Raw genomic sequence first — 11800 nt, 5'->3', positions numbered from 1 at the left:
TATTAAAAGTATAGTGAGTGAATAGCGCTGAGATTTCTAAAAAGGGGAAAAGTAAATAAGTAGCACTGAGACAAGTCACGTGATGTGACTCCAGCTTAGAAACTCTGAACCAACAACCTGCCTGCAGACAGGTCAGACAGGTCAGGCAGGTTGCCTACTACAAGAAGTTACAGGATGTCCTGAGTCAGAGAGCCAAAAGAATAGGCCTCCGTTTTGGTACAGATACAAATTTATAGTAAAAAGTAAGTTAGTTATCAAAGCAATAGATAGGCCAGGATCCCTCAGACACCTAGATCTAGTGCCCAATATAGTCACCTAGATAAATCTAGTAGAAGAATATCCTTCCCCCCATAAAAGCCTTTCTTCCGCAAGACCCTTGTAGGTTCTGGTCTTCAGGAGTGAAGAACAAGAGAAGATACCAGAAAAAGAATGTTCCCTCAGACACGGGGACCCCATCATTTGATCAGGCCGTAGTCAACAGCGGGTTACAGAAGGTAAGGGACACCCAAAGGCCCACGCCAGATCCCGTTGATAGATCTTGAGAGAGAGAGCTACATGAGACCCCACTAATTTTGACCAAGGCACATGAGGTTAAACAGGGAGGCTAGAGAGACTACAAGATAAGTCATTAAAAGGTTTAGTGTAAGTTACTAAGAAAGTCTAGAAGAAAGGAGTGGAGAAGAGGAGTGGAGAAGATTTAGTGTAAGTCTAGAGAAAAAGAGTGGAGAAGATAAAAGATTTAGCGTAAGATAAAAGGCCTAGTGTAAGTTGCTGAGACTAGAGAGAGGTGAAGAAAAAGAAAGGTGACAAGAAAGGAATTTACAGAAAGCAGAGAAGAGGGACTCCAATCAAAGGGAGATAAGAAACTCCTTGAAAAAGACCAGTGTGCACATTGCAAGTGAAGGAGCCAGCTTCGGGGTCCAAGAGGGCCCCAACAAATAGAAGCCAGGGCCAGGAAATCCCAGGCCTTGAAAAACACCCCAAATGGCAAAGATATTAGCTCTGTGTGAAGACAGCTATTGAGATAGATGGGGCGGCTTGGAGCCACCCAACTCTTGAAAGACACAGGGTCCTCCTCCAGGCCAATGGGCCAAAATGTATTCATGGACTACCCGAAAATGGTGGACTAAGAGATGGGCTGGATATTCCATTCATTTATGGTCATCCTAGACTGTTCCTACCCTCTGTCGGGTTGAGACTTACTCCCCAGGATGGGGTTCAGATACAACACTTCCTACCCGACTGGCTAAAACTAGCTGACAAGAACTCACAGGTAGAGGAAAGGCTTCTCCTACTGACTCCAGCCGGGAGCTGAGGTAACCTGCTTTACAGATGGGAGCAGTTTTCTCCATGCTGGTCAGAGACAAGCCAACGCTACTGTGGTGGACACAAATGTCATCTGGGCTGACTCCCCACCCCTGGGCTCGTTGGTGCAGAGAGCAACCTTGGAGCTTGGGGCCAACAAGAAAATCAACATCTGCATGGACAGCAGGTATGTTTTGCCACAGCCCATGTCCACAGGGCTATATACCAAAAGAGGAAACCCTGATAAAGCCAGCAACTGTAAATGTCCATTGCCCAGGACACCAGAAGGGAGGAGACTCAGTGGCCTGAGGCAATAACCAGACAGATCAAGTGGCTTGATACAGGAGCCTGTTCTGGTTGTGGGCCTAAGAGGTGGCCTCACTTAAAACACAGAGTAAGAAAAAGAACTCAGATTGCTAGCCATCCTGCCAGTTACTATCTAGAGGAAAAGAGGCAATGGTGCACACAAGAAGGGAGAACTATACTCCCCAGAAAACAAAAGACTTACCAGACTAAATGCACAGATGGACTCTTAAGATATGAGTGCAACCAAGTAGCCAAGAGATTTAAAGCATATAATGGACCTCAGGTTTTGGGCCAGAGAAATAATAAGACAGTGTAAGATATGCCAGCAAGCAAAGGCTTATGAGACTTAAATAAGAAAATACCTAGGAGAAAACAGCCTAGAATAGAGACCTTCCCAAGATTTCAAGTGTCCTAGGTAATTAGATCAGATAGCAGTTTTACTTTTGTTTTTAAGGTAAGTCAGGAATTTTCAGAGATATTAGAGACTAATTAGAGGCTCCACTGTTTATACTGTCTCCAAAGCTCAGGACAGGTAGAGAGAATATACAGAACCCTAAAACTAGATTGCCCTCGGGAACTGGCACTGGCTAGAGTGTCCCCTGTCCTTGTTCCACACCCAGAATGTCCCTTTTGTGTGAGAAATGATTTTTCAGGCTACTAAGAGACTGTTCCTGGTGCTGTTGACCATTTGACCTCCTTGAAGTTCACCACCACCTGTGACTGATGCCAACTGGAGAACAGCCTGAGCAACCCCCTGCTGTTTAGCTCAAGGTCACCTGCTATTCTACAAAGCCAAAGAGCAGTAGGCCTTGACTTTTGAGACATCCCCACCCTAGAGACACAGGGGTAATGCAGCCTTAGAGGGTGGGGCTTAGGGTGTATACACCCAAGGTTAAATGACAGCTTGTGATTCCAAGATTGAAATCGAAATGTGAATCTAGAGTTATATAGACTTGTTCCTTTTACAATTTCTCTTTATTATATATGTGATTTCATGTGTATGTAAACAACTATGTGCCACAAAATATGTTAAAAGTCAGAGGACAACTTTGAAAGTGTGTTTGAAAGAAATAGAAACTTTTTGAGACCCCTAGCCAATAAAATAGAGCCCGAGGACCCCTGCTAACAGATACTTAGTGCCTAAGATTGATAAATGGTGAGCTTGCAGTTCAATATTAACCCTTTATATATCTACTTCTGTCCTTGATGAGGTCAAAGATTATTGTGTACTTGTTCAGCTAGTTCCCTGGGTTTACTACCACCCTATAGGTACTCTTGAACGTGAGTTTGAGATAAACCCTAGACGCTTCCACAGAGAGCCTATTTTCCTTGACTCTAGCTGTTACATTGAGACTAGGAGTGGCCGCAGGTGTGGAGACAGGTGCTGCTAAGAGGACTAGACTTGCCGTTTCTTAAAGAAGGAGGTCTGTGTGCTGCTCTAAGAGAAAAATGTTACTTCTATGTAGACCATTTAGGAGTGACTAGAGAGTAAACTCAGAGAAAGATTAGACCAAAGACAGAAAGATAGAGAGGCACAGAAAAGTTGATTCGAGAGTTGATTCAATAAGTCCCCTTGGATGACAACCCTATTATCCTCCCTTGCTGGACCTCTTATGATTTTTAACCATAGGTCCTTACATTTTAAATAGATTAGTAACTTTTGTTAGAGAAAGGATAAGTGCTGTTCAGCTTTTTGTGTTGTGCCATCAATATCAAGCTTTAGGTTAAGAAAATAAAAATTATGATGATACTGAGGTCTAAGTTTTTATAATTAAAAACTTTCATTAGAGGAAATGGGGGGATGTAGAGTGAAAAATTATAAAAACCATTTTATGAAATATATATAGGCTTTTTCTTTACCCTAAACCTGAGCAAGAGAATGCAGGTTCCAGAAGGCGGAACTGAATGTAAGATTTTAGGCCTTCACTGCCCCAGGACACATTCTGGGTGGAGGGCATTATCCCTGAATCAGAGGACACTTGCTGAATTAACACTCCTCAAGCCTCAGGGTGGGGAAGGGCCAAAGCTGGAAGACACATTCCTGACCACAAAGAAAGATGCAAGTCATCTGGGTGGTTCCAAGAACTAGCTAACTTTCCACTGTTCTTGGTTACCCCGCACCCTTGAGGTTTTATAGCCGGCTGATATTCAAAATTTGTAAAACAACCAATCATGTGTAACCGCGCAAAAATGCAACCAATCATGTGTAACCGTGCGAAAATTCCTCCTTTTCGCCACCCCGTGCTATAAAAAAAGGTCCCTCAGCTTGCTGGCCTTTTGTCAAAATTCTGTTCCTGCATGAACGAGCAGTTTTGACCTTGGCTAGCCAACTCTCCCAAATAAACCTCTGCTGATTGCATCCAGAAAAAAAAAAGAGTTGGATGATATGATACGGAACAAAAGATAGATGAATCCATTGACATTTCACATATTTTTCCTGTTTTGATTTGTGGCTATTATTATACTTAGTATTTTTTTTTTTCTTTTCAGGGAAGAAGCTTAACTAAAGTTTCAGTCTGAAAAAAATTATTTTATGTTAGCTGACTGCTTAAAGGATATTGAGTGGGTAAACTAAGAAATTAGACACTGGAAAATAAGATTAAAATAAAATCGTAGACAGAAAAAAAGCATAATGATAAAGGAGAAATAAGCTTGATGAATGTTTGCCTTTAAAAAAGGAAGAGAAGCACCCACACTTGGTCTTCTCTTCCTTTACTAAAGGCAAACATTCATCAAGCTTATCTCTCCTTTATCAAAAGTGTGGATGCCTCAGTCCTACTTAGAAGGAGTAACAAAATATTCAAAGGAGCAAATATGGAGACAAATCGTGGGACAGAAACTGAAGGAGGGGCCATCTGGAGACCATTCCACCTGGGTCTCCATCCCATGTGCAGTCACCAAAGGTAGACACTGATGTGGATGCCAGGAAGTGCATGCTGACAGGAGCCTGATATAGCTGTCTCCTTAGAGGTCTGCCAGAGTCTGACATATACAGAGGCAGATGCTCACAGCTAACCATTGATCTGATCAAGGGGTTCCCAATGGAGGAGTTAGAGAGGAGACAGAAGAAGCTGAAAGGGTTTGTGACCCCATGGGGAGAGCAACAATACCAACCAACCAGAGCTCCCAGGGTCTAAACCACCAGCCTGGGAGCACATAGGGAGGGACCCATGGCTCCAGCTGTATATGTAGGAAAGGATGGCGTAGGAGAGGAGATCCTTGGTCCCATGAAAGCTGGATGCCGCCAAGTATGGGGGAATTTGAGGGTGGGGAGGTGGAAGTGGGGGGTAGGTTGGGGACACATCCTCATAGAAGCAGGAGGAGGGGTACGGGATGGGGGTTTCTGGGTGGGGAGGGGAATGGGGTAAGGGGATAAAATCTGAAATGTTAAATATAATATCCAATAAAAAACCCCAAAAACAAACAAACAAAAAAACAAACAAAACAAAACAAAAAAAAACAAACAAAAAAAAGAAAAGGAAGAGAAGGAACAATGGTGAAATTTCTGTTTTGAAAATTCCATGTGAATGTTACTTTCAGTTATAAGGATAAAATCGGGATCAAGATTGTGGACAGGTAAGATGAAGAGGCCCAATGCAACACAGAAAATTCAAGAAGTCTGAATAGAAGAAGTCTGTGCAGCAAATAGAACATCTGTCCTACCAATTTTCTGAACATTTCAGAATATGAAATGACTAACAATATATATTTTAGACTTAAAGGTGTAAATAATAGTTCAAGTCTTGGACTTACAAAAATATAAACAAGAAAAGAAGTATATATTGATCACTAAAGACAGGCTATTTAAGATAGAGTTAAAAATGCTTAAGATAAAAATGAAAAATAGGAGAACCAATAGAATAAAAGATCAAAATAAGAAAAGATAGAGATCAAGAAGTACAACAATAAGAGAGGAAATAGACATAAAGTCGTAGTGAAATAATGACAATAATGGACCTTTCACATATAGATAAAATTTTAACTTTAATTTGAGGGTGGTTATAAGAATAATGGTATAAAAGACACAGGAAATGAAGAAAAAGAATACAGAGCTTGGCGAAGGAATGAGTTTCAGTTACAATGTACAGACTCTGAGATTCAATATAGATGTCAACATCTAGTAAGCAAGTGAAACCCTGGTAGAAAGGTCAATGTTTGAAATAAATATTGGAAATAGTCTACACAAAAGTATTAGAGTAATAGGTGAAATTCCCATGGAAAAGAATATCAGAAAGGGTAGAGAAAAATATAAATGGCAAATAAGTACCTGAAAATATGCTCAATTGTGTTAGCCATTTGGAAAATGCAAAGAAAGACAGGAGAAGATACCACTTTGTATCTACATAAATGTTGCAATAGAAAATGTTGATAATAAGAAATATTGATAAAGCTTAGGAGAAAATGCTTGTGTGACTATAAAATGGTTCACACTTAGAAAAATTGGAGAGGTTCTGAGAAATAAAACAAGTTACTCAAATGTTTATAATAACATTATTTATTAAAGTGAATAGCAAATTCCAAGTGATCAGTTTATAAACTAAACTAAAATGTAGTATATCTGTATTAAAATATTTATGTTCTGCAATTTTAGGAAAATTCAAAGAGAAGCATCAGCCTTGGAGAAAGATTTCAGAACCTTATTTAATGAAGGCATCATCTAAAACATTCAAAGAATTAATAAATCTCAACTATAGGAAGGTGAAAATTCAATTGAAAATGGGGGAGTATCTAAATATACATCACATCTAAGGAGATCTTGGCACAGAAATATAATCACACAGAGTATCTTGGTTAATTGTTGTTGCTGTTGTTTAATTTTGGTGTTACCTTGGAAGAGACAACCGCAATTGTAAAGATTCTTCCATAAGACTGGCCTATAGGCAAGACTGTAGGGCATTTTCTTAACTAATGATAGATGAGGGAGTGCCCAGCCCACCGAGGGTGGTACCACTCCCTGGGCTGGCCCTAGATGCTATAATGAGTAAGCCATACAGGAGCAAGCCAACAAACAGGGTTCTTCCACTCTGTGTGCTTTAGTTTCTGCATCCAAGTTCTGCCTTAAGTTCCTTCCCTAACTTCCCTTTAAGATGACTGACTGTAAACAGTAAACCTTTTCCGCCACAAGTTGCTCATGGTGTTTATCACAGCAATTGAAAGAAAACTGAGACACAAGGGAAGATTTTTAGGCTATAAAATGTAGTATCTAATTGCAGAAAATAATAAAAGTTTGTGTGCATATTATTTAGTAAAAGAATCTTGTCTATAAATACCATACATTGTAAAATTATAATTATATAACTTTTTATAAAGAGAAATGAAAGAAACAATAAATAGATCAACAGTTGCTGGGAACCTGAGGGAAAGAAGGAAAGATTGATTAAAAAATCTTCTGTGTTTCACCTATTAATCTAAACCAATGTTTCTCAACCTTCCTAATGCTGTGACCACAACACTTGCTTATGTTGCAGTGACCTCCAACGATAAAATTATTTTGTTGCTAATTAATAACTGTAACTTTGCTACTGTTATGAATTGTAACGTGAACATCTGATATGCAGGATATTTGACATGTGATCCCTGTGAAAGGGTCAGTTGACACTCCAGCGGGGTTGCAACACAGGTTAAAAATTGATAATCTAAACTATGTTATGATGTTGCAATGGAGGATGCCTGCCATGAAGCATTTGTCAAATACCTAAACCTGTACAATAGAAATAGTAAACCCTAGTTTAAACCATGAACTTTAATTAATAATCACATATCAATATTAATTTATCAAGGTGGGATGTTACAAAAACTGCTCAGGAACTGGGGGAAAGGTGCCTGGGGAACTCTATTAACTATACACATACATTTTAATTGTTAATACTGTTTGAAAATAGATTATTAATTTTAAAAATGTAGAAAGAGGGATTGAGGTATTGACATATACATCATAGTCAGTCATAAAAGTCAGCATAGCCTATGATTCCATTCATAAGAAGTATTCAGAATAGGTACGTTTTTGAAACAATAAGTAAAATAGTAGCTGCTTATGACCATGGCATGGTGTATGTGGGGTGGTGGCATTTGAGTGAAAATGAACCATAGTTGCTAATGGATGCTGAATTTCTTTTGGATGTTTTCAACATGTAGATGTAATGTGGTGACTGTGGTGATGGTATTTGATCTCTGATACAGTCAAAATTACCATGGATGCTTGATTTATTCTATGTGCATGTTAAGATATATTTCAATAACATAGAAAAGCACTATCAAATGTGAAAATGTTTCAAAAACAGATAATTTACTAGGAAAATTAGCAAACTGGAATCACAAATAAGTATAAAACATGGGGAAATTAGACTGCCAAAAAGAGCCATTCCTCCCATGATTGTTATAATACCTAGACAGCTTTACAAGCAAGCTCTTTCTGATTCATAGGGAACAGATAATTTCCATGCTCTGAAAGTGGTCCCCGTATAAAGGAAAGGAAGGAAATAAGCTTCATTCATTTTGTAGAATTAAGATTATCCTGACCACAAAACCTGACAAATATCCACATAAATACATGCAGAAGGAAATAGAGAATTAAGTAAGGCCACTTCCAAACATAAACGCAAATCTCCTACATGGCATGCCACTATGAGTAAGGAGCGAGGCTTCTAAAGTTTGCATAGGATAGTAAAACACAATGCTTGTAGTTCTCACAGTGAGTCAAAGAAGAAAATCTTCATGAACAGCAAGAAATTCATCTTTAAAGTTTAGTTTTAAATTTCTTTTAAAATTAAGAAAGAATACTCACGCCAGCAAAGAAAATTAGACCAAAGTGGAGAAAATCAGTTTCACTAGTGTTTAAAGAAATAGAAATCTTAAAATATAAACTATTTGTACTCAAGTTGGTAAAATAGTCATCACAAGAATTTGGGAGGGGAAGGGAAGAGAATCTAATACTCTGTTTCAAAGATGAAGATCAATAAATAAAGCTTTTCTAAAAGCCTTAAACTATGTATGCAGGTGGAAATAACCATTAAATGTTCAGAAATTTAAGTAATAAAAAATTATTCCTATAAAGATTGTATGGTCCACAATCTACAATGGGTGAGAAAATAAGACAATATCAATGCCTAACAGTAGTAGCTTGGTCAAATACATTGTAGTATTTTCATACAATGATGTTCTACAGAATCAGTGAAAGCATGGAAAAATTGCAAAACTAAGAGGATGTTCAGCCTATAGTAAGTAAAATGCTTATGAAAGAGCACATGGAGTGTAGAGAAAAAACTGCTGGGTGGGTTAATGGTGGTTATTCTTGAATAGCAAGATAGGTAATTTTTTTCTCTTTTTTCAGTATGTGTTTTCTACATGGTGTATAAGAAACACGTATTATTTAGATAAATAAAGATATAACATTGTACTCTAATTTCTAATCCCCAACAAAGAATCTCTATTGTAGAAAATTTATCCAGACTGTCACATTTACATACAAGAGCATATATTATTTTAATAGCAGAAAGGAAGCTAACAAAACGTCTAATTGATGGCAGTATTATGTGTGTTCTTGCTACAACTACAGAATGGACTATTATTACAATCCTTAGAGCAAAAAAAAAAAAACCTAAAAAGACCTCAATAAGTAAACAAAGGATGTATTATAAAGTAGTAAATACAATACAAGGATCATGTTTAAGACAGTGTGTAGAAAATATTGGGGGGCAATATATCAAAATTAGCTTCATCTGTGGTTTCAAGTAGTGAGCTACAGGTAATTTGCTTATTTGAGTATTTCTGAATTTTACACATTTTTCTACGTTACATTTTTTTTAAAACTCTACTTTTAAAATTTTTTAAATTACAAAACAAAGTAATAATTTTCACTGTGGCATTTTTACCCACTGTGATTTAGTTGTTCCTCTACTGCCTATCCCTAATCCCTACCACTTGCATCTTCCCCAAGCCTGCCCCACTCCCATCTCTTTTCCTCAGTCATGTTTCATGTTGTCTACATTTCCCATTCTGTTGCGGTGATTTAAAAGTAATTTAAGGCAGAAGGGTTTATTTGGTTCACAGTTCCAGGTTCTAGCTCTTGATTGTTAGGAAGTCAAGGTGGCTGGAACTTGGAGCAGCTGTTCACATGGCAGTGAATAGCAGAGGGCAATGAGTGAACATGTGCATGCACCCTCAGCTACCTCGTTCCTGTCTTATACAATCCAGGCTCTGTCTTCTAACTGAACAGGATTAAGCAAGTTCACAGCCCTACCTAATCCAGACAATCTCTCTTTGAGATTTCCTTCCCAGGTGATTGTTAAATGGCATCAAATGGACAACTAACATTAACCATCACACATATATTCAATACATATTCAAGATCTGGAATTTTAGGCTTGCATTTTTGAGGAAAGAGAAAAAAAACTAGTGAGGAACATAATAAATTTGCTGCCATTATACTGTGAGGCTTTTTTTTTTTTTTGTCAGAGTATTATGTCCCCCATAACCAAGACCAAGAATTGGTCCTAGATGAATGGGAAAGCATAGATTAAAACAAGCTCCCAAAGAAGCAATATCATGTTGTGTGTTTCTGAAGTTTAGAAAACATTTACTTTTCTTTTATGTATCTGACTGTTCTGCCTGCATGTATGCCTGTGTACCACATGTATGCCTGGTGCCCATGCAAGCGAGAAGAGAGCAGTAGATTCCTAGAGCTGGAGTTACAGATGGTTGTGAGGTACATGTGGGGACTGGAGACTGAGCCTGGGTCCTTTGCAAGGGCAAAAGTACTCCCAACCACTGAACAATTTCTCCATGCTCCCATGCATGAATTTTAAGTCTAAAAAAAGAAAAGTCTGGAAACAAACACATCAAGAGATTAAGAATGGGCAACTCTTGTTGATAGGAACATGTGTGGTTTGCTGTACATTTTGATATTGTCTAAAAATTGACAAAAATCCAATGAAAACAGATACAATAAATATTTCTACTCTTTAGTGCACTGGTTCATTTGATCTCTGAGACCACAGGAGAACACTACCAGTTCCTGGGCCATGTACCACTCCTTGCTTCCTGATCCCCAGAGCTGAGCATCAGGGGACTGACAACCAGTGCAGTAATGCAAACAAATAATGTTGTTCTTTCTAGTCACTGTATACCAGAGAAGCCCCACCAACTAAGGCAAAGAAGCTCTAACCCTTCTGAGTCTCTGATCATGCAGAGTCAACCATCCAAAGCTTTTTTCCTTCTCCATGGTGCTCTCATATGCTACATACCATCTATGCCATTCTACTGTGTGCTCTTAAGGGCCTAACCTGGTTTTAACTCAAAGCTTATCTCTGTGCCCACTGTAGTACCTTATATTGCAATCTTCAGTCAATAGATATTTATGAGACTTTTAAGAACAGGCAAGTATGAAACAGTGCCTGACTTGGGAGGAGAGGGACATGGATACCAATAATGCAGACCTGTCAGCTTTTCTAGTAAGCAAAAACCTGTTTTCAGCTTGTCTGATTTTTAAAACTGTGCATGGCTGTAGTAGTCTCAGAGGTAAGATTGCCCTCTAGTGGAAGAGGGTGAGCATAGGCAACGATGAAAACCGCAAAGAAATAAAAGCTGGTTCAAGCAGATCGTTAATATCGAAGTGTACCAGCTATTATCATAAGTAGAATGGTGAGACTAGACATAGGACACAAAAGCAATAAGTTCAATGTGTCATAAATATATAAACTTACCTGTAAAACAGCAGCTTTCTTCATTTTAAAATAAAGGAACATACCTCTTCTAATTGCAAGAGACAAATTAACTCTCATGGTCAGGATTCATGGTACTTCCTTCAAGTTGTTGTGGTTACTGTTACAGCTGTGAAATGATTCTGACATTCTGAGCAGCTTTTTCTCACTTAATGTAAGAATGATAAGCATTTGTTTCACTTGTGAGAAAATACATTTTGGGAGAAAGCTCCTTTCTTAAAGGGCCACATAATGGAAAACATTTTTATCAAAAATAATTGCAAGTATTTATTTGTTGTCTGGATGATGGTAGCATACGCCTTAAGTCCCAGCACTTGGGAGACAGAAGCAGGCAGATTTCTGAGCCAGCCTGGTCCACAGAGCGTGTTCCAGGACATCCAGGACTACACAGAAAAACCCTGTCTCAAAAAGAAATGAACAAACAAACAACCCCCCCAAAAAATAATAAATAAAAATTAAAAACTTTTGTC

Source organism: Arvicanthis niloticus, chromosome X (assembly GCF_011762505.2).
Source record: "Arvicanthis niloticus isolate mArvNil1 chromosome X, mArvNil1.pat.X, whole genome shotgun sequence".
Taxonomy (NCBI): Eukaryota; Metazoa; Chordata; class Mammalia; order Rodentia; family Muridae; genus Arvicanthis; species Arvicanthis niloticus.
This window is presented reverse-complemented; position numbering follows the sequence as displayed.